This window comes from Triturus cristatus, chromosome 11 (assembly GCF_964204655.1).
Source record: "Triturus cristatus chromosome 11, aTriCri1.1, whole genome shotgun sequence".
In the NCBI taxonomy this organism is placed as follows: Eukaryota; Metazoa; Chordata; class Amphibia; order Caudata; family Salamandridae; genus Triturus; species Triturus cristatus.
This window is the reverse complement of record NC_140594.1, coordinates 914,762,364-914,788,266: the sequence shown is the minus strand read 5'-3', so window position 1 is coordinate 914,788,266 and position 25,903 is coordinate 914,762,364.

The window sequence follows — 25,903 nt, the reverse complement described above, 5'->3', positions numbered from 1 at the left end:
AAATGCGACAATGGCTTCTCCACAGACCTGGGGCCTACAAGCCGCTGCCCTGGGGCCCATTTGGCATTAGAGCAGGTGGGAAATTAGGTAGTAAGTTGGCATGTTGTACTTTCAGGATAAGCTCACCCATAAAGTGGGCCACCTGAAGTGGACAGCCAAGGAAGGAGATCACCATTTTGAATTTGGTGGAACGAGGACATCTGGGCCAGGATAATGCCCAGCTTCCACATGAAGTGGTCATATGGAGAGGTGTAGTCACCCCAGGGGTAAGTAGCCCATCGACTACTAACCTACACTCCCCTAAACACCCACAAATTCAGAATGTAGGGGTCCCCTGACACCAGGAACTGAGATTTGTCCATTGGCAATTGAAGGCAGGAAAAAAAAGTTGCCACCGTCATGAGAACAGAGGTCCTGCACCTGGATTCGCACGAAACACTGCCTATCTGCTTGCACTGTGACAACCACATGGACCGTCTCAACGAGAATCTGAAGAGCTGCCCCAAACCCTTAGAGGACTGTTCTCAACTTCAAAAACCAAGCAGCATCTCCCTTGGGGTGGAGGAGCCATCCCCTGCATCTGCATGCACAGACTGCATGGACCCGGTACTTTGTCTTGCTGGCTATCGGGACCACAGAGGGAGTAACTTATCAGGAAGAGGTTGTTGTGAGTCAAAGAGGCCAGCCCCATTGTTCTCACTAAGTCTAGAGCTGCTGACTGCTCCCAGGGCCTCTGAGCACCAATACCCTGAGTACCGGAGCCCTTGTACCTACCAAGGCTTGTTGCATGTCCAGTCCGGACACCAACAATGCTGACACTGACCTGCTTTTGATTGACTGCAGGATCCACAAGGTCTTCATGAAGAGTGTCCCTGCTGTCCTGGTTTCTCTCCCTCTCCAGGTCACTAACTTCAAGTGAGAGACTCTAACTACAGCGACCCGTTGGACAAAGCACCTCTGCACCCGAACTCCCCAGCCGGTAGTTCATGTAAACTGACTGTGTCCCTGTGCTCCAGAGATCCTCAACAGTTGGGACCCCCCTTTGAGGTCTGCCCCACTTGTCCTTAAGTCCCCACTTGCAGCCTTTCCTTTGCAGGTACTTCTTCCATAGACTTTAACGTGTAGCACACACCAGGGCAGGTAAAATTGAATTGATGGTGGTTTCCTGGAGCTTGGCCCCTAAGCATCTTAAGTCTTAGAAGGTCCCCTCAAGAGCATTTCCAAGTATATCTATGCAGTGTATATTACTCCCATAGGATAACATTAACACGTTTGAGGCTCATACCTCAAAACCGTTATTCTACTGTATTTTTCTACAAAATCTATAACAATGAAAGTACTTACTTGATTCTGAAGATCCTGGTGTCTAAAATTATATAAAGTGTTTGCTATGAGTATATATTCATGTATATATCTATATGCCCTTCTCTGTTTTTTTGTCTCTTCCTCTTTTCCGCTTTTTCTCAGTTACATTACATTAAAGGTTACATATTCCCAGACCAAGCACATTGCCATCAAACAAATCACGTGTGACTCACCATTACAGACCCAGAAACACTCATATTTGGTTAGAAAGGAATAGTCCAATTTCGCATCAATGCCTGCAAATACAACGCGCACAGAACTTGATCCATCATCAGTGATTTAGAAATAGCTCTAATGTTTATAGACAATTTATATTGTGCTAGAGATGTTTAACTAATCCTTTTTCACTTGTTCTGTGTTTGTTTCTGAATTGAGTGCCTTATTATATTCTAAATAAACTCAATTTTTAAACTTAAAAAGAAATAGCTCTAACGGGACCCTGTTTGAGAGATGCAAATAGGCAGCTAGTGACAGACGAACACATATAGACACTGGAGCTTTCTATCGCTCATTAACAGCAGGCTCCAGATGAATGGACCGGTGTTACACAGTACATTGCAAAAGGTACATCCCTGCCCTTCGTTTTTCTCACTGAAGAGTCATTTATCAGACTATTGATGATTTAAAAAAAATCTTCAACTTCAAGTCCTCTCTTTTCAAAGTAAAATATTCAGTCCACTCCAACTGATTGAAATTGTTTTATTCATACAATAGGTAGGTTAGAAATACATTTTGATAATTTATTACCATCCTATACGCATTTATATTTTTAATATCCCCTTTCTGCACATCCTTTCAGTACATCCTCAATATGTGGGAGGAAGGTTAAAAAACATTAATAAGCATCAAGTGAATTGAGAATTAAGGGGCACATTTATCAATCTTTCATGCATCCAAGCGCAGCGCAGCAAGAAACCTTACTGTGTTGCACTGCGTGAAAGGGCCGGAATGCGTCATATTTTACATTATGTGGCGAGTTCCCGTCCTTTCCTTGTGCCGCCGCCATTTTGGCTGCCTAGCGCCAACGTAGGCACCCTTGAACTGTGATGCAAGGGTGCATGGATTCCTGACACGATTGTTTTGGTGCAGGAAAGAATAATAATAAAAAGATTTCTAAAGTGCCTGGTTACACCATACGGTGTGTCCCAGTTATGGGCCCTGACATACCCAAGCTGCAGTAAAAGAAAAACTGATATAGATCAGATGTTCACCCCAACAAGCTACGGTGAACTAAAAAGCAAAGTTTTGAGTCTGTTCTAGAACATCATTTCATCTTATTGTATTATTATAGTTATTATTATAGGGGCAAAGGTCAGAGATGCAAAAAGATAGGTAGAGTCGGTGTCAGGGGTTCAACTTCAGGGTTTGGAGTTGTAGTGGACCAAGGTCCAAAGTACTACCAGCAGTGCTTCAGCAGCTGCCCGGGTCTTACTGGGAGCAGGGTGTGTGTGAGGTTGTAGCTGGGCGCGCTAAGGTGAAGGGGGGCCACCTGGAAATAGGCTGCGCAGGGGAATTTGGGGAAGGGGCACTTTCCTGCACAAAAACAATCGTCTGAAGCATTTTCATCTTTCTATGTGTGCTGCAGAATGCAGCACACATAGATAGAGGAAAAGAATTAGTAGAAATAAAGATATTTCTCCTCGTTATGCCTCACCTGGGAAGGTGGTGCAATATGATGCATTCCCAGGTCTACCAGTAATGGTAAATCTGGAAATGCACCAGAATCTATGGGTAGGTGCCTGGGAACCTCCATGCCCCACCCATGGAACGCCACTCTGAGACGGAGTAACTCAGCGCAGTGATTTTTGCTGTGTTGCGTTACTCTAGATTTACAAAACCACTCAGGGCCGCGCAAGGTGGCCTTGCATAGCTTGATAACTCTTACTTAGTAGTTGCCTCGCCCTTGCGCCCCATTGCGTGGTGCAAGTGTGACACAACTGCATAATAAATATGCCCTCAACATTATACCTATATACCTCAAAGAGAACACAAACCTCTTGCAAAAAGATCCCATCGAGCCCAACATGTTACAAAAGATTGGTGATGGTGAAAAGGAACCTGATGATGAATCGTGCCATTGGTAGTGTTTATGGTCACCGTCCTTTCCAGGAAATACCTTCAATGAGGTTTCATTCATGAGACATTTCTCAAATGCTGGATGAGACATGTCTAAAAGTAGAGAACTCATTATAAGACCATTCTCCTGGTAACCTTGTATCTTTTAATCTGTCAGCACTTCCTTTCTAGCTTGAAATAGGCGTTAACTTCCCAAAATTAGGGCCTTCGGATGAGGTGCGGACACACAAAAGAGTGAGGCTAAAGAGGGATAGACATCTGTTGAAAAGAGAATGGGCATAGAATGTGGGATATCAACAGGAAGCGATGGACCATCCACTGGGAAATCTTGAAACTGGTAGGGACATGGTCACGCCATGTTGGATGGAATATCGGTTGATGGAAAAATTTTACTATTAGCTATTGAATTTGATTAAATAAAATGAAGAGGAAGAGCAGTAGGGCTTTCTGAAATGGTTTTTATTACTGAGTACGAGATTGCACCAGGAAAGTTCTCTCCGGTTAGCTCCAGCAGTCTCAAGCCCACAAAAACCTAAGCCAATCTCAGTTTTAGAACAAGAGGAGATATAGATTTCTGAGATTAAGAGGGACCGCAACAGGGTGCCACGGAGAGTGCAGAGACAGAAATGCTTTTGAACCGGCCATTGATTTCGTTAGACTGGAGCTTGAATAACTAGATTAAATCAGGATCCCATCTTGGCTCGTATATCTTGAAACAGCAGAAATAGGCGCATGAAGTCTGTCCCTTGATGGTATCCTTGCTTCTTGCCTTTGGACTGTACACTATATAGTTTCCTGACTATGGCATCTCACTCAGCTCCGGCATCCCACAGTGGTACCAATCATGGCAAGCATTGGACGTGCCACTCGATCTCCACTCACTAATCCTTGGTTTTTGGAACACCAGCACATGGTCCATTGGCTGAGGGACCATAGTGAAGAAACTAAAGATGTACATCCAGTTAATATCCATTCGACTTGCAATCTAAGGGGAATTTTTTGTGAGGGCTTTGCGACATGCTTGCACCACACAGCATGATACATGCACAACGCAAACCTCTCAGTCATATTTGGGTGATTTTGAATGGCTTCATAAGATGGAGTAATGCAGCGCAGTGCAAATCACGGCATTGCCTTACTCTGCGCAAGGGTAGGCGATCCATGGGCTTTGCAGTGGGTGTTCCCACACAACTCCCATTGTTTTTTAAACATTCCCAGATTTTCAAGACCTTGTAAACCTGGGAATGTGCCAAAATCTCCCCAGGTGAAGCGTAACGAGGAGAAATGTATTTATTTCTCCTTGTTTTTTCCTCTTTCTATGTGTGCCACACACATAGAAAGAGGAAAACACCTCTATGGATTGTTTAGTGCAGGAAGGTGCCTTTCCTGCACAAAAACAATAGTGCCTGTAATGCAAGCACCCTTGCACCATGGTGCAAGGGTGCCTGCGTTGGTGCCAGGCTGTCCAAACGGCAGCAGCGCAGGGGGAAAGAAGAGGAGAGTACCGCATTGGATAAATATAGTGAATTTCTGCCCTTTCACTGCAACGCTGGGTCGCGCAGCAAGGTATCTTGCCACAATGCCCTGCGCCACAATTTCCGTAAATAGGCCCCTAATTGTCTTCTTTGACCACTGATTTACTGTCTTGCAAAAAATTAATATACAAAGAATAAACTTGCTGATGTGTGCATAAAAGGAAAGGTTACTAAACTAGCCAATTTGAATGAAAATCTCTTGTGGTAATTCCATGAAAGGAATAAGACTAATGTGAAACAAATGACATGGTGAGAGAGGGTTATTTAACCTGACCCAGCAAGGCAATATTTTAACTTCAAATATAACTCATGAGAACTAGTGTGTTTAGCTCAATAGGGAATTGCTAAGGACATGCTGTAGTTTGCAAGCGATGGAATGAGTGACAGGCCTGACTTTCAAAGGGGATTACCATGTCTCTGGTGATGTAATCCTCAGAATTGCAAAGCATGTATTTTCAGGGAAGTACAGGAACAAGCGCACAAACCTGCTATGGTTGCATGCAGATATCTAGTTCTGGCATGTCAGTCATGGCCGGACAGGCTTTTAACTCCACTGGCCAATTCCCCGGACGGCTGGAGGCCTTGGAAGTCACTTGTGAAATCGCTGGGCAGCTTTTGGTGCCTCGGTGACTTTCCCTAGTTTCCCAAAGGTTAAGTGCAGCAGGCACTGGGAGGTGTCAAGAGAGAGAGAGAAAGAGAGGGAAGTAAGGGTTAGGTAGAGAAAAAGAGACCGGAGAAGAGAAGAGAAGAGAAGAGAAGAGAAGAGAAGAGAAGAGAAGAGAAGAGAAGAGAAGAGAAGAGAAGAGAAGAGAAGAGAAGAGAAGAGAAAAGAAAAGAAAAGAAAAGAAGGAGCGAAAAAGAATGGACAGATGGAAAGAGAGGGACAGCTCAAGAAGACGAAGAGATCATGGCTTTTTTTCAATTCCCAGTCCGGCCCTGGTGTCTGTTACAGACCTCCCATTTCAAGTGATGCACGCCTGGCACAGAATTTCCTCTTCACATTCACAGAATCACAGCACAGTCACAATGAATGTATAATTCATAGTGACGGGAATAGGAGCACCATCAAAATATATGCCTTCCTTACTTCACACACCTCTTAGAGTGAACACGATTAAAAATTGAAATCACAAAGAAACATAGCCTCTAGCTGTCACAATGCCAGTTGATGCATTATGGATGTATTGCCTTTGTGGCACTCAATGAATGCACTTTCACAACAATAGGGAACAATTGGTAATGAGGCCGCATCAGTGTTTATGCAATGGAGATCTCCTGGGCGGCATGTAGATTCACCGTCCCATGGAGATTCCTTTGTTTACTCAAACACACAGCAGATGACGGGAGAAGCAAAGAAAAGCAACAGGAAAAGGGAAATGATAGCAGGCTTTTTTTCCCAATTAGTTCTAGTTGTCATTGTTTCTGAAAGTCACACTCTCCAGGGGGTTCTTCGTTGAATCTCCTGCTTATATTTTACATTACAGCCTGACTGATCGTATATACCTTTGTTTTTAATGTGTTTATCGTCTGTACTTTTTTGTCTTGAATTGTTCTTCAATGTGATATTGCTAACAAACATTTCTACCAGCTTGTGCTGTGCCTTCAATAAATCAGAAATATTCATGGAATCCACACTGCTTGCTTTTATATTCCTAGAAAACTGCTGTCCTGGGTTATTTTGGTTGATTTGCTCTGAGTGAGGAGTTGCATAAGCAGATCAATGTTGGCATAAACTCCTAGTTGATTTTTGTGACAACAGACTGAATGCTCGCTTGCCTGGCGTGACTAAGCACAAACGCATGAGGTGGCTTATGATGGACTAGTGACCTCGAGGCCTGGCTCAAGTCAGAAAGAAAGAAGACCGCACGAGATTTAAAGTTGCTGAGTCTAAAGTGTAAAATAAAATCCCTATTCGGTTTGACAGGATTACAAAAGCAGGCATTAATGCTAAAGTTCTTTATAATAACTCTTTCGGTAGAATACACATTCCTTTGTTTGACACGCTCATTCAAGTTTCATATCACAAAGTAAAATGCCACACACGCTTTTATCAACTTCGAGATGTCTGGCAAGTGAATTTACTTATACAGCTTACTCCTGAAGTGAGTTAACAACCAGAAGTAAAGGCCTTCCTTCAGAAGCTGGAGTAAGCATTCTTGTTGGAAATGACCATCTTATGTGTGGTGTACTCCCAGATGTTTGCTTGACTGTGTTTGCTAGCTGTAGAACTCACAAGTGGGCCACAGCACACATTGTGCCTCCCACTGCAGAGACAGGGCAACATGACTGCAGGCCTGCCATGTGTATCACAGCTGAGAAGTTTTTAACTACAAATGAGGCCAGTCAAAATAACTCCTTTTCACAGGCCTTACCCTTATTCTAAATATTATTAAGTCACCTCTAAGTAGGCCTTCTGACCAATAAGGCAAGGTACAAGGTATTTAAAAGTAGGACATATAAAGTGTAATGTTTAACATATCCTTACAGTGCAAAAACGTTAAAGGGTATTTTTACTGTAGCAGGGTTGGCTGTTGCAAAGGAAATCATTAGGATACCATTTTACATTTTATGTTATTATCTCCTCCTAGGAAACGCTACAGAGTTCATTCTTGGAGTTTTTTAAATATATATTACAAGCCTAATTGATCGGTAAAGTCGGATTTGTAATCAACATTTTAGAACAGTTACATTTAGAAAGTTGCCTGAAAGTTGCCTGATACCTGCGTAAAGCTAAAGCCTCTATAAGCTCATTTGCATGTCCTTCTAACCCTCATCCCGGAGCTGAATAGCTCCTTTGGTGAGGTGTAAACTTACTCCCAGAGGTGAAACAAAGACCTTCAGTGGAATCTCTCCTTTTCAGTGATCCAAATCCCCCAGAGTTCTGTCTCCCTACAAATAGCTTCATACATCCTATAGTTAGTCTGGAGAAGGGCAGAGGAGGCAGGGCATCTATGCACTTCAAATGCACGCCTCCAGAAGCTTCTCCCCACCTCAAAGGTGCATCTGAGTATGAAAGAAGGACCGTAGACACCACCAATTCTGTACATTTCTTTACTTGAGGATATTTTATTTATTTTATTTTATTTTTTGCATTTGTAATGCGCACAGATACCCACAAAGGGTTTCCCGGCGCCAGGGCTAAGAGGTCAAAACATAGAGGCAGTAACTGACAAGGACCACAATTATTTATTAAAAAGCCAAGTTTTAACGTTTTTCTTAAAACTGGCAAAATTCTCCTCCTTCCGTAAGGCTAAGGGGAGGGAATTCCAAAGAACTGGTCCCAGATGGGAGAAAGATTTCCCCCCTATTCGGGCCAGTTTGAACCTGGGAACCACGAAATTTGCTCCATTTAAAGAACGGAGATTGCGTGTAGGAACATGGGGCCTAACCAATTTTTGCAGGTATTTTGGTGCAGTTCCTGCCCTGATCTTGAACATGTATGTCAAGGCTTTGAACCGAACTCGGTTCTCTACCCTCAACCAATGCAGGTTCCTCAGATGCTTCGAGATCCTTGCTGTCCTAGGAATCTTGCACAGCAACCTGGCTGCGGAGTTCTGGACCAGCTGCAATCTCCTGATCACGACTAGATTGGAACCCAGGTATAAGATGTTACCGTAGTCAAGCCTAGATGTAATTAATGCATTGACTACGGTCTTCTGGGTATCCACAGGCAGCATCCAGATAATCTTCCGCAGCCATTTAAGGATCGTGAAGCAGACACCAGCCACTTTGTTGGCCTGCTGTTTCATTGATAATGAATCATCAATGCACACCCCCAAATTTCTAGCTTGGGTAGCCGGGGTGGGGAAGGCGCCCAAAGATGGTGGCCAATGGGTATCCTGCCACAGATCTTTATTTTTCCCCAGGAGAAGAATCTCTGTCTTCTCCCCATTGAGCTTTAGCTGGTTCGTAGACATCCAGCTGAAAATTTCCTGAAGGCCTAGTTTCAGCACAGAGGGGGATGAAGATTCTGAGTTAGTAAGGGAAAAAATAATCTGCGAATCGTCCGCATAGGTCATAAGTTCTAGACCTACCCGCTCTGCCAAGTCGGCGAGGGGGCGGAGATACAGATTGAAAAATAGCGGGCTCAAAATTGAGCCCTGAGGCACACCGTGGGGTGACAGAAAAATGTCCGACTGGGCCTGTGAGGACGAGATCTGAAACGTCCTGTTGCTCAAGTAGGATCTAATCCAGTCCAGCGCTGCCCCTCCGACACCATCCTCACTCAGCCTGACAAGCAGTCTGTTGTGTGAGATGGTGTCGAAGGCTGCGCTTAAATCAAGCAGAACAAGAGCAACCGTTTGCCCGTCGTCCAAAAGTCCCCTGATCTTCTCCGTGACTCCCAGGAGGGCAGATTCGGTGGAGTGGCCTGCCCTAAAACCCGATTGGGAAAAATGGAGTAGGTTGTTATTCTCTGTGTAAGTTGAAAGTACACCATGGATGTGCTTCTCCAGTATTTTTGAGAATGCTGGCAGCAGGGAAATCGGACGATAGTTGGCCAGTACCTCTGGATCAGCTGACGGCTTTTTCAACAGAGGGCTGACCATGGCGTGCTTCCAGGACGCTGGGACGGTTGCCAGATGAATGGAGGCGTTTAGTGTCTCGGCAATAATCCCCAAAGCACTGTCGTCCAGTTGGCTCAGAATATTAATTGGGAGAGGGTCACATGGAGAGCCCGACTTGATAGAGGTGGCTAAAGATTTCAAGGTGTCCAGGGAGATGGATGGCCAGGAGACAAGCCGGTTTCCTGGTAGGCTTTCTAAGGGAGGAACTTTCCTGTCATCCCTCACCGGAACATTAATGTTGGCAAGAATAGTCTCGATCTTTTCCACAAAATATGTGGCAAGGTCTTGACATTTTTGAGGGGTCAGGGGACGTGCAACTGCCATAGAATTAGCTCCGGCTAATTCTTTAACTGTGTTAAAAAGGGTCCGTGCTTTATTGGCAGCAGTATTAATGGTCTCTGTTACGTAGGATGCTTTAGCTCTAGCACAGGCCGTGTGATAGAGGTTTCTGGCCTTACGATATGCTTCCTTTTTAAGAGGATCATACTGTTTGCGCCATTTCCTCTCAAGTCCCTTACACTTGGTTTTTTCTAGTTTCAGTGCTTCCGTATACCAGGGGGCCGGGGGACGATGGACATTCCCTCTACACCTGGTAGCGGGCAGACAGATGTCAACTGCTCTCTCTAGCCAAGTGTGGGCTTCCAGCGCATTTCTTTCCATATCAGCACCCAGAACAGGGAGGGATGCCTGTAACGCGTTCTGTAACTCAGTTAGATCTAGCCAACAGGATACCCTGCCAGGAAGAAAGACTGCTGTGCTACTAAAAGGTTAATCCCTCTGTGGACTGCCACCCTGAAGGAGCTGCTGCCCTATTTTCCAGGCCAGCTGCCTTCTTGCTTGGGAAGCAAGAACTGGAACTGCAACCCATCTTAAACCTAGGACCCAAGAGTCACTGAAAGGGCTAGTCTTTCTCCTGATCTGAGTCTCAGGGACATAACAAAATCTCTCCAACAGTTGCTGGACCCATCTTCAGCAGGTTCCTGACCATCAAGTGGTGCCTCTCAGGTCCTAGCCCCTTGGTGTGGCTCACAGGCTTTGCACGGCAAGTTTTGATTGCTGTGAAGACTGCCACCATGAGGCTGCATCCCGCCCATCCGCAATGCTCAGACTTCTCCTCGCGCCACTCTGAGCACCAACAGCGACACTCTCCTTGCTCCCTGCAGCACTTTTGAATGCAAATGGGACTCTTGTCACAAAACTAGAGAAGTTAGCCTTCAGCTATTCTAGGACTGTATCTGACCCGCGCTCCATTGCAGTCGGCCTGAACTTCAACTTGAACAGGTCCAGCACGACCAGATAGCCAGGGTTGGTGCTTTACGCTTTTAGGCACTATATTGCAGTTTATTCTTTGAAAGTTCCTAACTCTCGTGTTACTGATTGGATTTTTGTTCTTTTGGTCTTGGACTATTTATTAATTTAGGCTCTGTTTTTTAAAACATGGTGTGGCCTTTTTTGTGTGGTGTTTTCACTGTTTTACTGTTTCAAGTATTACACAAATACTGTACACATTGCCTCTAAGTTAAGCCTGACTGCTCTGTGCCAAGGAACTAAGGGGGTGAGTACTGGTTAAATTGTGGTTTGCTTTTGCCTTACCATGACGCGGACTGTGGTTGCTGCTTTACTAGGACTCACAACTCACTCAACCAGGAACCCAATTTCTAACACTGATGATCAGCATTGAGGATAGGACCTGTATTTTGGAAGTGCAATACATTGATTTGCTGTACACTACCATACGATATCTAAGACCGATTTGAGTATTAAATTCCCCCTGATTGGCATTTTTGTTCTAAATTCATTCCTACTCTACCTGACTGTTTGTGTCTGTGACCTCACCTGCAAAGATGGAATTTGATCTTGTCAACCTGAACAGCTACACTGTGGCTTAGCTCAATGTGTTTTGCTAGGAGAGGTTGCTGATTACCAAAAGGAGCAGCAGGAAGGTGGGGCTTAAAAAAGTCTTGAGAGCCTGGGCAGAAGCCCGCCAGTTACCAGTCACCAATGACCAGGAGGATGAAGAAGGATCAGAGCAGCACCCGCAGGAGGTTCTTGGAATTCAGCCTATAGAAGGAGGTGTAACGTACTCCGAGGAATGGAAATCCTTCACCTTGAAGGAAGGAGAGTGTCTTCCAGGGGCATAACCCCAGAGAGGATGGAGGACAGTAGGCAGAAAAGGAAGCTCAAGCTAGAGCTGGCCAAGTTACAGCTGGATGCAGAACAGGCAAAACTGGCTATAGAGGAATGAAAGTTGATGTTGTGCACAATTCTTAAAGAGCTGGACATCAAGGTCAGACAGGCAGAGTTCAGCAGTGAGGGTGGCAGCTTTTCTTCAGTGCCCTCTGGAGACAAGAGGATCCATATTCCTAACAGTCTGCTCCCTGACTTTGTTGTGAGGGACAATATTGACAAGTGGTTTGAGGCTTATCAGATTGCCGAGCAGATGCACAAGATTCCTGAAGAAGAATGTGGGGGTTAATCTGTGGATTCAAATCCCTAGGGATGGGAGGAATACCCTAATGGCCCTAGATAAGAGATATAGGATCAGGTATCCTCCAATGAAATAAGTCTATGTCAGGAAGTATGGTCTGACCCCAGACAAGTACAGACAGAAGTTTAGGGACAGGCAGAAACTGACCCAACAGGCCTAAGTGGATTGAATGGATTCCTTTTGCAAGGCACTAGATGGTTGGGTTTAGGGCAGTGAAGTTAAGGGTTATCAGGGGCTGTGTCCACTCTTAAGTTTGCAGATCACCCCAACACCTGACTAACAGTAAGCTCTCTAGCTCCATGGAGTTTGCTAAGGAGGTGAACCACTGGGTCAGCACCAAGGCCCATTAGAATGTATCTGAAGGGAACTCCACAAGGGTGCTCAGTGTCTCCATTTGAAGAAGGAAGGTGGGGACAAACATAAAAACAAGGAGTTTGCTAAAGGGCCCCAAACTAGTTCCACTGGTCAAGACTCTCATCCCCTAACTGAGAAAAAGGAATAATGGTTCCCTGACAGTAAGTCCCCTAAGTTATGTTATGTTATAATAACTTCTAAATTGCGAACAAATACCCGGAGGTGTCTTGGTGCTAGCTCTGTTAAGTGGGCATAGATCCATCTTTACCTAGAGAAAAGCTAGGGGCCTTATTTACTAGATGTGACGCATCGCTGCTGACACGCAGCAACGCATCAAGATGTTATGCACCGCCGTGTGACAATGCAAAATGTTATGGTTGCGCCATATTTACAATTTGGCGAACAGTGGCGCAACACAGTAGGCTGGGTCATAAAAAATTACGTAGGTGCTGCAAAATAGCTGCAAGGCAATCTGACGCAACTATCGGAAACGTGACTTAAGGCAGATTTGCATCATGTAACGCGGGTACGAACAACCCTGACAGTCTCAACTGCATCAAGCGAGAAACGTATTTGAAAAACTGACGCATTTCACCCAAAAAACATTTGGGAGACCATACTGGAGTCTGCAATGGAGCAGAGAGCAGGCTGCAGTACTCAGGAGACCCAGCCAACCAATCCCAACACCAGTCCAAATGCACACGCAGACAGCTAGGATAAGAGGAAGAGGAAATCAAATTCAGTGAGGAGTAAAACAAGATACTGGTCACTGAAGTCACCAATCATCAACATCAGCTGTTTGTGAGCTCCAAGTTGCCACTATGGAAAAAAGAGGCAATATTGCAGTCCATTGTGCAGAAAATAAACTGTGTCGGCCAAGCAATGAGGACAGTTACAGACTGCAAGATGTGCTGGCACGCTTATAAGCACAGAACAAAGGCCAAATTTGAGTCAAACCTCAAGGCAACATTGCAGACCCGAAGAGGAAGCGCAGCATGCCAGGAGGTGTTGGCTGCCCCGGAGGAGCGGGTGGCAGGTGTCATCACGGAGGAGTTGGTGACTGGAATCTCAGGACAGGACAGTGCAGCTCATGAGATTCAACAAGAGTCATTTGGTGAGTCACAACAAGTGGAAATATGTATGTCATAGGTCACGGGGTTGATTTCAGCCAGCTATGTACCTCTGCCCCAGTGTGCTGTGTGCAGATAGATGTTTTGGGTTCAGGGTTTTCTTCCATGTATCCCCACATAAAGGAAATGACATGAGCCAATTACACATTGCACAGGCCAATGCAGCTCCGCCAGGTCCCTACCTGCCATGTCTAAAGTTTAACACCTTTCCATATCCCACTCGGCCAACTGCCTCATGTCATTAAATGTACAACATTGCAACCAGATCTACAAGTATCTAAATACAATAGACGACATTTAAAAGAAAGCTATGCAGTGTGGTGCTGCATTACTTCCAAAGCAAGAGGGACTGTGTCATATTCACAACAATATGACGCATCCATGACCTCTCCCCTGCATCCGCGCATAATTGGAATTTATGTCCCAATGAAGGCACCCTTGCACCATGGTACAAAGCTGACTGTGTTGACGCATGGCAGCCCACTGTGCAGCAGTGCAGGGGTAAAGGTCAGGAATGCACCGTATCTCATAGATTTGGCACATTCCTGCCTTTTTCTCTTGCCAAAGGGCAGTGCAGCAGGAAGGCCTGTGGTGCTGTCTTACAGCAAAAACTCATAAATGAGGCCCAAATAAACTAGGAGATGTCAAAGTATCAAAGTAACTCTCTCTTTATTGCACCTCCTTACACATTCTTTGGGTAGGTGTATGATTTGGATGCACTCCTATGTTTCAGAAACGTTGTAAATTTGTGAATGCAAATGAATTCATGTGTGTTGCATGAGAACACCCACAGCAGCACCCATGAAACATTCTTTTCATGTAAAGTGCTGTGTGAAAAGGGACCATTGGCCTCATTTACGAGGTTTTGACGTAAGGCAGAGAACTGCTCTTTGTCAAAACAAAACATCAGGAATGCACCATATCTATGTGATATAGTGCATTCCTGTCCTATTCCCCAGCACCGGATCACAATGGACTGCCATGCTGCAATGCAGGCCTGCGTTATGGGGCTGATTGATTTTGTGCAGGAAGGGATGCGTTCATGCAGAAATAAAACAGTTCAGGTGATTTCCTTTTTCTATGTGTGCTGCAGAATGCAACATACATGGAAAAAGTAAAGCACGCGGAAAAACTAAAACATTTCTCCTCGTTGCACCTCCCTAACGCCACCTCTGGGGTGGCATTAGGTTCTGACCCATTCCCAGGTTTACAATTTCTTGTAAATCTGGGAATGTGCTAGGTTCCATGGATGTTGCCTGTAAACACCCACAGCAACACCATGGAATGGCCCTTTCACACAGTTTTCTGCATGAAAGGGCCACATATTTATAAGGTCATGAAAAGCCACGTAAAGTAGCTTTATGTGGCCTTAGAAATATGCCGTGGACATTCCGCCACGGAAACGTCAAAAAAGTGACGTTCTGGTGGCGCAAAAGTGCATGTAGTTTATGAGGCCCCTTATCAACAAGGACATGGAAATCAACAAAGGGTGGCATAACATGGCCTTGCAAATATGTAGCACCACCCTGTGCTGCAGGTGCAACACAAAAAGTGATTCACCTGCTGCTCAAGAGCGTCATAATTATGTCCCATAGTGCATTCCTGCCCTGTATGTAATGCATTAGGGGTTTATTAATGTTAAGGTAATGAAGTGCGGTGCTGCAAGTCATTTGGCTGTGCCGTGCTGTCTTACTTTGTAAGATAAGGGGTGCGTCATAGCTACAATGATATGATGGATCACTTTGGTCTCCCCTGTGCTGGCGCACTATTGGCTGCCATGCGCCAATGCTGGTACCCTTGCACCTTCCTGCCCAAAAACAATCACAAGAGGTGTTTCCTACTTACTAGATCAAACTTCGGATTAGAAACATTGGCATCCCATGATATGGTAGTCCACCATCCTGAAAGCTGGTAGTATTTAAATCTAGTAAGAGTTCCCCCAGTCAGACTAGAAAGGGATTCCCAATCTAAGAGTGCTGAATCCCTTTGCAAGTCGCTCTAATGTGTTAATCCTGCTGATTTAAGGGGGCGTGAAAGCTGATCCTTAAGGCAATCTGGTGTGCCCGGGGAGTCCCATATAGGGGCCTTGGGGGAGTAGTAGGGAATTCCCAGCCTTTTCCTGATGTACATCCAATTTTTCAGGGCCGTGCCTAAAACTTTTAATCTCACCCTTTTATAGTACTTGGAATCACCGTATTTAAACAGAAAGTAGAAAGGGCAGATGGAAAAAAGAGCTATCAGTTTGGTATTGGGCTTTGACTGAGGTAGAGGGAGTGACAGAATCTGAACTTCAAAGGCTGTGGGGTGATGTTATAGATCCAGACTCTAACAATTTAAAGGAACTGTGGGTGGACTCCTTTACCATGCTCCATACAGTGGTTAAGTCTGCCCCTCTCAAAAGAAATCACCTATTTACTATGTACAGAGTGTATATATCACCAAAAAAATTAGATAAAATCACAAGTATAGCACATCATTGCCCGAGATGCAATCTGTTGGCCGCCGACGACCTGCACATGTTTGCAGAATGTCCAAAGTTAAAAAATTACTGGTCTAAAATACAAGATTTTCTAACTGAGGTACTAGACACACAATTAGTGGTTACTACCGGGATGATTTTGTTAGGGTTAACTATAGATCTCCATCTCAACGACATGGCGTCCAAATTTATTTTCTATGTTATCATCCTGGCAAGGCGAGAAAAAGTGTAGGGCCTGGAAAAATGAGAATGCCCCCAATTTCTCAGAGTGTCTGAAACATCTTATATATATAAGTGAATCTGACATGGCCTGTGATAGTACTAGCTATGATAAGATCTGGGCGGCCCTTGTGGCATGGCGGAACAGATGAGAGTATTCCAATGATTTCACCTGGGCGCTGTTGGTTCTTTGTCTCCAAACCATCGAAGGGTCATGAAGATTGAATGGATTGGAGAGAAAACAGCTGCTACTAGAGGGTTTTTTCCCCTCCCATCTCTCCTCAGGCCATAAACAACAGAGCCTAAACATCATGGGTAGAGGAGAGAAGGCGGGATTCTCCATCTAGAATGCTCATATTGGTATATGAGGAATACAAAAAAAAAAACAAGAGATGTTTCCTTTTTTGGATGTGTGCTGCAGAAATGCAGCATGCATTGAAAGAGGAAAAAACGAGTAGAAATTAGAACAATTTTCCTCGTTGCGCCTCCCTATTCCTCCCCTGGGGAGGCATAGCATTCTGACGCATCACAAGGTTTGAAATTTCTTGTAAATCTAGAAATGTGGCCGAATTCATGGGTGTTGCGTGGGAGCACCCACAGCAGCATCAATGGCTAAGTGATGCGTGTTAGGTGTCCATATTCACAAGGCCACGGTAAAGCCATGTAGGGGGGTTTTATGTGGCCTTGTAAATATGAGGCAGCACACTGCACCACCGGTGCATCACAAAAAGTTATGCACTGGTGGCACAAGACGATAGAAAATATGCCCCTAGGTTTGCACCACAAGAAAGAACTCTGTGTTGGCTCACAACACTCAAATTTGAAAATACTCCTGTGAAGTAGTAGAGCAAACTCTATGCAAAATCACTCTGCAAACAACAGTAACACATCTCTATATCTTTGCAGAGGATGCAGCTACACCATCTGTCCGGGGGCATGATCCACTGGATTTTCCTGACAGGGATGAGAGCCTGTCCACCCTTGATCAGGATACCATCCACCAAATCCTGGATATCATAAAGTTACCTTCTCTGGTTGCTGTGAGGGACACCAATGTAGTGAGGTCTCCAGATTATCCCCACACAAGGGCACCCACCACATTTGGCAACACACACCCACCACTGGACTCTGAAGATACACAACTTTTGTTCCAACAGAGTGCTGTTGGACTCCAGCGTGAGCTTGTGAATGAGGTGCCCATGAGGCAGGTAGCCTACAGGCTATCCATAGATGCCTCAGCTCCAGTGATGAGAACCTTGAGTACACACAGGGCAACTACCCTCCACTCCTTGGCCTTGTTCAATCCTTGGCTACCATGGCTGGTGTCATCAGGTAGAGGCATGAACAAATGCCCTGCCAAAGTGGCACCAGCAAAGTGGGGAAACAGCTGGAGAAAATGTGTGACATCCTAAGGACAATGGAGCGGAAGCAATATACCTACATTGCCACAATGTCTGCCTACCACTGGGATATAGTAGCAGTCCTGACAAACTAGCAGCCCATCCTAAATGCAGGGATGCCTTACCTGTTGTTACTGGGAAATGCTGCTGCAGCCATGGCTTCCACATCCTCAGGCCCTGATGTCGGTGTCACTCATCCAACTTAGTCACCTACAGTCCCCACAGAGCAGCCAAGGAAGAGGATTTTTCAGAGATACAATTACAGCAAAAGACTGCCCACTAACATTTACCTGTGTCACATGTTCTTTGAAAGCTTTGAAATTTGCTCATAACCTTGCCAGCGTGAAAACAGTAGATACCATCCTCCTCTTGTTTTGTCCACATGTTGCACTCCACCATTGCTGTCCCGTTTTTGTGGTAGAAAATCACATTGTGGCACTGTTGTTCACATCCTCACTGAAACACTACTTGACTATATGTGTATTCACATATTTCCCCCTTGGAAACATGGCTGCATATGCAAAGTCTTGCTCCCAGATTCATGAATGATTGTTTGAAGTACTGCCACTTACCCTTTGCTTTCTGTGAGACTTGTAAATAAAGATGAACACCTGTGCCACTGTGTGGAATGACTCTACATGTGTCTACGCCATGTACAACAACATCCATCCGAAGCAAAGATCTTACTTTGGTCATTTTACAACATAGTCACAGAGAGAGTAGGCAGTCATATCAGAACCCACGATGCATGCAAAGTAGTTCTCTTTGAAACCAGGTCCTATTCCAGCTAGGCAACATGTTTTCTTTGCCGCTATTGTGATGAACAGTGGCATAAATTGACCATTTGTTGGACACTATTGTGGTGATCATGCACCATAACCAAGGGTAATCAACACAGAATTGGGCAATGTGGAGTGTATATGTGGTTGCCTCCTGTGTACAAAGCAAAACCGAATGCAATAGTCACCAACATTAATCCTCATAAATCCTTTTGCATCACATGCACATGCACTTAGAACTGCAAGGTACTAAATGATATGAGCAGTTTGTACAACTCCCACCAGTGTATGTGCAAAACTGTTGTGTCACAAGTGTGGAAATCACATGTAATCTGACAGAAAAGTGAAGATGGTCCATAACAAATGTGCCATACCCACTACACATACACACATTCTAAATGACATTGCATGGGCCCAATCCTTCAAAAGCATACATGTCCTCTGTAATGCTGCACAACAATGAACAAGAATGTATATGGCAAAACATGTTTTAGTAACTAATGAAGAATACGCATGAATCTTAAAACAAATGTAGAAAACGTATTTATCCTAATGTACTAATCTCGCACATAAAGGTGCCGATTACGATCCGGTAAAAAATTTCCCCGTGCGACTCGTATCCGGTCTTTTTACCGTACGAATCGTACAAGTGCCGTACGAACTGGCAATCACGATTCGCATGGTAAAAAGTCCATACGAACCGCATTGGGAATCATTCCCCACACGTCCTCGGGTCGGAAAATGTGTCCGACACGTCCTCGTACGATTTACCGTACAAATGTGAAAGGTGAAGTCCGACCGAGAAATCACGATCCATCCCGTGCGTCCGAGGTTACAACCGGATGGAAAAAACACCGTCCGCACCGAACTCCCATAGCAACCATGGAGACGTGCCCACATACGCGCCGACCCCCCCCCAGCCCCCGTACGTACGCGCCGACCCCCCCCAGCCCCCGTACGTACACGCCGACCCCCCCCAGCCCCCGTACGTACGCACCGACCCCCCCCAGCCCCCGTACGTACGCACCGAACCCCCCTGTATGTACACCCGTGTACGTGTCGAACCCCCGTGTACGTTCGAGTCGAACCCCCCGTGTACGTCTCGAGTCAAACCCCCCGTGTACGTTCGAGTCGAACCCCCCCATGTACGTTCGAGTCGTACCCCCACCCGTGTATGTACGGTGCGTACCCCCCGTGTACGTTCGAGTCGAAACCCCCGTGTACGTTCGAGTCGAACCCCCCGTGTACGTTCGAGTCGAACCCCCGTGTACGTTCGAGTCGAACCCCCCGTGTACGTTCGAGTCGTACCCCCACCCGTGTATGTACGGTGCGTACCCCCCGTGTACGTTCGAGTCGAACCCCCCTGTGTACGTTCGAGTCGAACCCCCGTGTACGTTCGAGTCGAACCCCCCCGTGTACGTTCGAGTCATACCCCCACCCGTGTATGTACGGTGCGTACCCCCGTGTACGTTCGAGTCGAACCCCCCGTGTACGTTCGAGTCGAACCCCCCGTGTATGTTCGAGTCGAACCCCCGTGTACGTTCGAGTCGAACCCCCCGTGTACGTTCGAGTCGAACCCCCCCGTGTACATTCGAGTCGTACCCCCACCCGTGTATATACGGTGCGTACCCCCGTGTACGTTCGAGTCGAACCCCCCCGTGTACGTTCGAGTCGAACCCCCCCGTGTACGTTCGAGTCGAACCCCCCGTGTACGTTCGAGTCGTACCCCCACCCGTGTATGTACGGTGCGTACCCCCGTGTACGTTCGAGTCGAACCCCCCGTGTACGTTCGAGTCGAACCCCCCCGTGTACGTTCGAGTCGTACCCCCACCCGTGTATGTACGGTACGTACCCCCCGTGTACGTTCGAGTCGAACCCCCCGTGTACGAACGTACACGGGGGTTCGACTCGAACGTACACGGGGGGTTCGACTCGAACGTACACGGGGGGGTTCGACTCGAACGTACACGGGGGGTTCGACTCGAACGTACACGGGGGTACGCACCGTACATACACGGTGGGGGTACGACTCGAACGTACACGGGGGTTCGACTCGAACGTACACGGGGGGGGTTCGACTCGAACGTACACGGGGGGGTTCGACTCGAACGTACACGGGGGTTCGACTCGAACGTACACGGGGGGTACGCACCGTACATACACGGGTGGGGGTACGACTCGAACGTACACGGGGGGGTTCGACTCGAACGTACACGGGGGGGTTCGACTCGAACGTACACGGGGGGTTCGACTCGAACGTACATGGGGGGTTCGACTCGAACGTACACGGGGGTTCGACTCGAACGTACACGGGGGGGTTCGACTCGAACGTACACGGGGGTACGCACCGTACATACACGGGTGGGGGTACGACTCGAACGTACATAGGGGTTTGACTCGAACGTACACGGGGGTTTGACTCGAACGTACACGGGGGGTTCGACTCGAACGTACACGGGGGTTCGACTCGAACGTACACGGGGGGGTTCGACTCAAACGTACACGGGGGGTTCGACTCGAACGTACACAGGGGGGTTCGACTCGAACGTACACGGGGGGTTCGACTCGAACAAACACGGGGGGTACGCACCGTACATACATCGGTGGGGGTACGACTCGAACGTACACGGGGGGTTCGACTCGAACGTACACGGGGGGGTTCGACTCGAACGTACACGGGGGGTTCGACTCGAACGTACACGGGGGGGGTTCGACTCGAACGTACACGGGGGGTTCGACTCGAACGTACACGGGGGTACGACTCAAACGCACACGGGGGGGTTCGACTCGAACGTACACGGGGGGAACGTACACGGGGGTTCGACACGTACACGGGTGTACATACAGGGGGGTTCGGCGCGTACGTACGGGGGCTGGGGGGGTCGGCGCGTACGTACGGGGGCTGGGGGGGGTCGGCGCGTACGTACGGGGGCTGGGGGGGGTCGGCGCGTACGTACGGGGGCTGGGGGGGGTCGGCACGTACGTACGGGGGCTGGGGGGGGGGGTCGGCGCGTACGTACGGGGGCTGGGGGGTACGGTGCGTACCGGGCCACCTACTCTGGTCGATTCGCGCCGTACTTCGCTTTTCCGGCACTTTTGGGGTGCCGTGAAAATATTGCCGTCCGGACTGCTGTCGGTTCGAACCGTAATTCCTGGGTCGTGAAACGCTGCCTGAAAGCGTACCGACGTCACGTCGCAGCATTCCCGGATCACATTCGTATGTATATTTTCGTCGGTCGGTGTTTTTTACGATTCGTACGGAAATGGTGTTTCCGTGCGAATCGTAATTCCATGTTTGTAAAGTTTTACGACCGGGTACGAGTCGGACGGGGAAAACGCTCCGACCGACGGTTCGTACCCGGTTTTTACCGGATCGTAATCGGCACCAAAGTATCTCTTAAAAAATAACCTATTTTAAGTTACCAATAAACTACCGTACAAAGTTTAACTTGTTCTATAATATGCAAGTATCTCATAAGACCACTGAGCCTCATCCCAATAACACATCAATTCACAATGGACATACATATACTTAACCTATACAAGAACTAACTAAACATTGAAGCCTACACAATAATATATTTTTTTTAATTTTCTTTTTTTTCATGTATCAAACTAAATATTAAAACAGAGCCCATCCGCCCACCCACCCAAAATCTAATCACACTGAAATTACCCATACAATAATCTACATATTTGCTAAAACTACAACCTCACCAATCTAAACCGAACTAATCTAACTTTAATTATTCTAACACTATTACTATCATAAAGCCAAAGAAAGATGAAAGGAAACTTATTGTAACATTCTGTGAACCATAGCTGGTCCAGGTTGCCATCCACAGACTGCTGCAGCGTGTCCATTATCATAAGCAATGTGGCCAACTGCATCTCAAGACTGGCCAATTTCAATTTAAAAAATGTCAAATTCTGGGTAGTCAACCACTGACCACTCGATTGTCCTGCACAGTGTAGTGGAGGTTGTCTTGCCAGCGATGCTGCTGCCGATGAAGGGCCTGCTTGCCGATCCTGCCCTCCTTCATACCCCATTCCCGTTAGGCCCTCGTGTCCTTTTTATTTGCTGGCACTTTAGCAGGAGCAGATGAAATCTAGATTTTGGCTACCTTTTTCTTTATATATCTTTTGACCATCTTCATGAACCCCTTGGTTATGCAGCAGATGTGCATGTATCATGTCTTATGACATCGGAATTCCCGTTCCTCCTCTGCAGTCATGTTGTCTGTTGGAGAAGAATGACACATGTTTCAGACATTGTAGTAAAAAATGACACTCTCTGCTGTGCAATGCATGAGAACATTGTAGATGCTGACTGCTAAACTTGTACCAAGCATCTGATTTCTGTGGGCTAAACACAAAATAAATGCACACATTAAGCTTATCCGTCACATTATGTGGCATCACATGAGCAGCCTGGAGTTGTCCTTGTGGTTACATGAAATGGAAGTGACTGTCAAAAGTCACTATGAGCTCTGATAATTTCGAAACCTGAATTTAGTGGGTAAAATTGTGCGCAGAAACATATACACACAATGCCTATCTACGAACCATCTAGGTACTCCATGGGGAATGATATGCAGAATGCAAGAAGGTACCAGCAAGGGGAAATAACCTATGTGTAAATGATGTCTAGACATGGAACACAATGTCCTTGTGCATTGTGTAGATCGCTTACTATTGAAACATTCATAATTGTTCACATGTCAGGGCAATTGCATCCTATCCATGCCCTCGCATTTTCAGTGCCAAATATTTGAGGTCTGCACAATAGACCTCAGGCTGATGCCACATTACTTCACCTGCTCTACACAATCACATGTTCCTCACAGGCAGGCCTCGGAAGGATGTGCAGGCAACCCTGATGTAGGCTGACATCAGCAGTATACATGTTTCATGTGCGCAAAAAATACCCACCGATGAGAGGATTACATGCCACAATGGAATCATGCAGTTAGAGATATCTTTGGTGTACTAGTTGTATTAGGATTATTTTTTGCTCTCATAACTGAATAATTGGTACAGTGGCACATCACCCTAACATATAAGATTTCCAGGATCTATCTGAACATTTTTTTGACCATGTGAACTTGCTCACATGTAATGATGATAACAGTTCTTCCTGAAGCTGTCCTGGATGCTCACACAGAGTGCAATGACAGCTCAGGGTAAGACATGAACATACAGATGAAAGAAAACTATCCTGTTACAGCAAATGCTCCGAATCTAACTACCTGTTTGAGGTTGACATACATACGAAGCAGCCCTTGCCTTGATAGCCAATCCACACACAGAGGCGCATGGCAGCCAATTGTACATCAGCACAGGGGAGAGCACAGGCATCCGTCATATCTATGTAAACATGACGCCTCCCTGTGCTCTGAAAGTTATGCTGCAAATCGCATCCAAATGGCTTGCGTCACCAAGTTGTGTTGCTTTCACGTAAATAATGCTTGAGTTTTCTCTGCACCACTCATACGACTTCACTCTGTCACAATCCGTGTGCATGCTTCGAGCAGGTGTAAAGAGTGACCTAGGGCTTCACACATGGGAATCGCCCTTGTGTTATGACACATTACTGGAGTAGCAACTGTTTAGCTACACATTCCAGCAATGCTTCATCATTGTGCCAGCAGATTACTCAGGATTTCTGATGTATCTGTTGATTCACTGTGCCATGGAGCTCAATAAAATAAATATGGTTCCACCAAGGTATTGGAAGGATGGAACTATAAAAAGATTTGCATTGCTGTTTTTCCCCAGCAATGCACCACTTTTCCCACATGAGGCCCATAGTGACAAACTAACTGTACATGTCACTATTCCACACGATGCATAGGTATGTGTGAGTTGAGCTATGGGTGTTTAGGTATGTATTGACTTACCAAGAGGGCCACCGACTTCCAGCCTGAGATGGTCCTGCAGATCGGCCTCTCTGCTGATGACATCCTGCCAACGGTGCTATAACTGGTGGACAGTCCCCTCCACATCATATATCTGAGCCATCTGGTGCTAGACCTTTTCCCACCTTCGGCGGTGTTCTCATGGTGGATAGCCCTAACTGACACGGCCCCCTGTGCTAAGCATATTTGGTAGGAAATGTACAAGGAGCCAAAGTAGGCCCTCAAACATGTTGGCTGACAGGTATTTGGACCTGCCTGAAATCACTATGAATCTTTATCCCCCCCCCCAAAAAAACATAAACTTATTACGCAATCCTAACCCTACAACTATTGACCACAAAAATGCATTCACACCCCACAACACGACAATATGAACAACACAATGTATTGCACAGGACAATAAACAGACAAATTTTACAATACTTTCACTAAACAAACACTAAAAACAGTACAATTCAGCTCCACACTGTCTATGCTCCACACAATTGTCTTCACCTCCAAGCACACTCCTAGGCAGAGTAAGTGAAAGAGAAAGTAACGGTCTACTTCCTGTTTTACAGCATGGCTGAGTCTTTGCATCATTTCCTGTATGAACGCGACACGTTTTGACATTTTGCGTCATATTTTCTCCCTCTACGTTGTTTTATTGGACGTAACATCCATTACAAGGTCAAAATATCTGCATGCGTGACTTTTGTTGTTGAAGCATCGTTTTCCTTATGGAGTGCTACACTTTGTGAGGAATCAGTCATTTGTACGAGAGATGTGTGAATGTTATCTTTGATGCATCAATTTTCTGACAAATACACCACGCTTTGTATGCCAAAGTACCTTACCAAGAATAGCATGGAAATCTGAAGTGATGCTTGGCTTTTTGCAAGTGATGCGTCCCGTAATGCTTAGGTTATGTTACCTTACATCAAAATGCATGACTTTTACTATGCAGAAATCACTTTTGGGACAGACATTCACATTTGTGCTTGAGATATGTCACCTTTATTTCTAATGCGTCACTATTGTTAAGTTGGTGTGCTAACTAATGACACTTTACATGGGAGATATGCACTGCAATAATGTGACACATCCCATTATAGTGTATTACGCCCTGTTGGTTACGCTTTTACATTACATATTGGCATACTGTTTCACTACCTGGGGCACTGATAGGTAAGACCACACTTTCTATTCGGTCCAGGAACATCCTGAGAAAGTTGCACCTGCAGCAAAAGGTAAATTGACGACTATTAAAGTGGAATAAGCTGACCCCAGAGGTGCTGCATACGTAGCCAGCACTGGGAATAACACATTCCTGTAAAGGACACAGTGGTTCCTGAGAAGCAGCTCCATTATTTCACAGTGAAGACAGCACACAATACCACTTTGAGGGGGAATGTGAATCCCCTTGCCGGGGGGTGCATTGAGTGACTGCACTCGCCTGAAAGGGGATGTCGGGGGGGGCTTGCAAGCCTGTTTCCCCCCTCCACAGGGCTGCCATCAGGGGGTGCAATGACAGTGCCACAGATGTTGTTTTACAGACTTTCATTGTTTTACCAGAGAGCTTAGTTGCCTCTGCTCCCACATCCGATATATGGCAC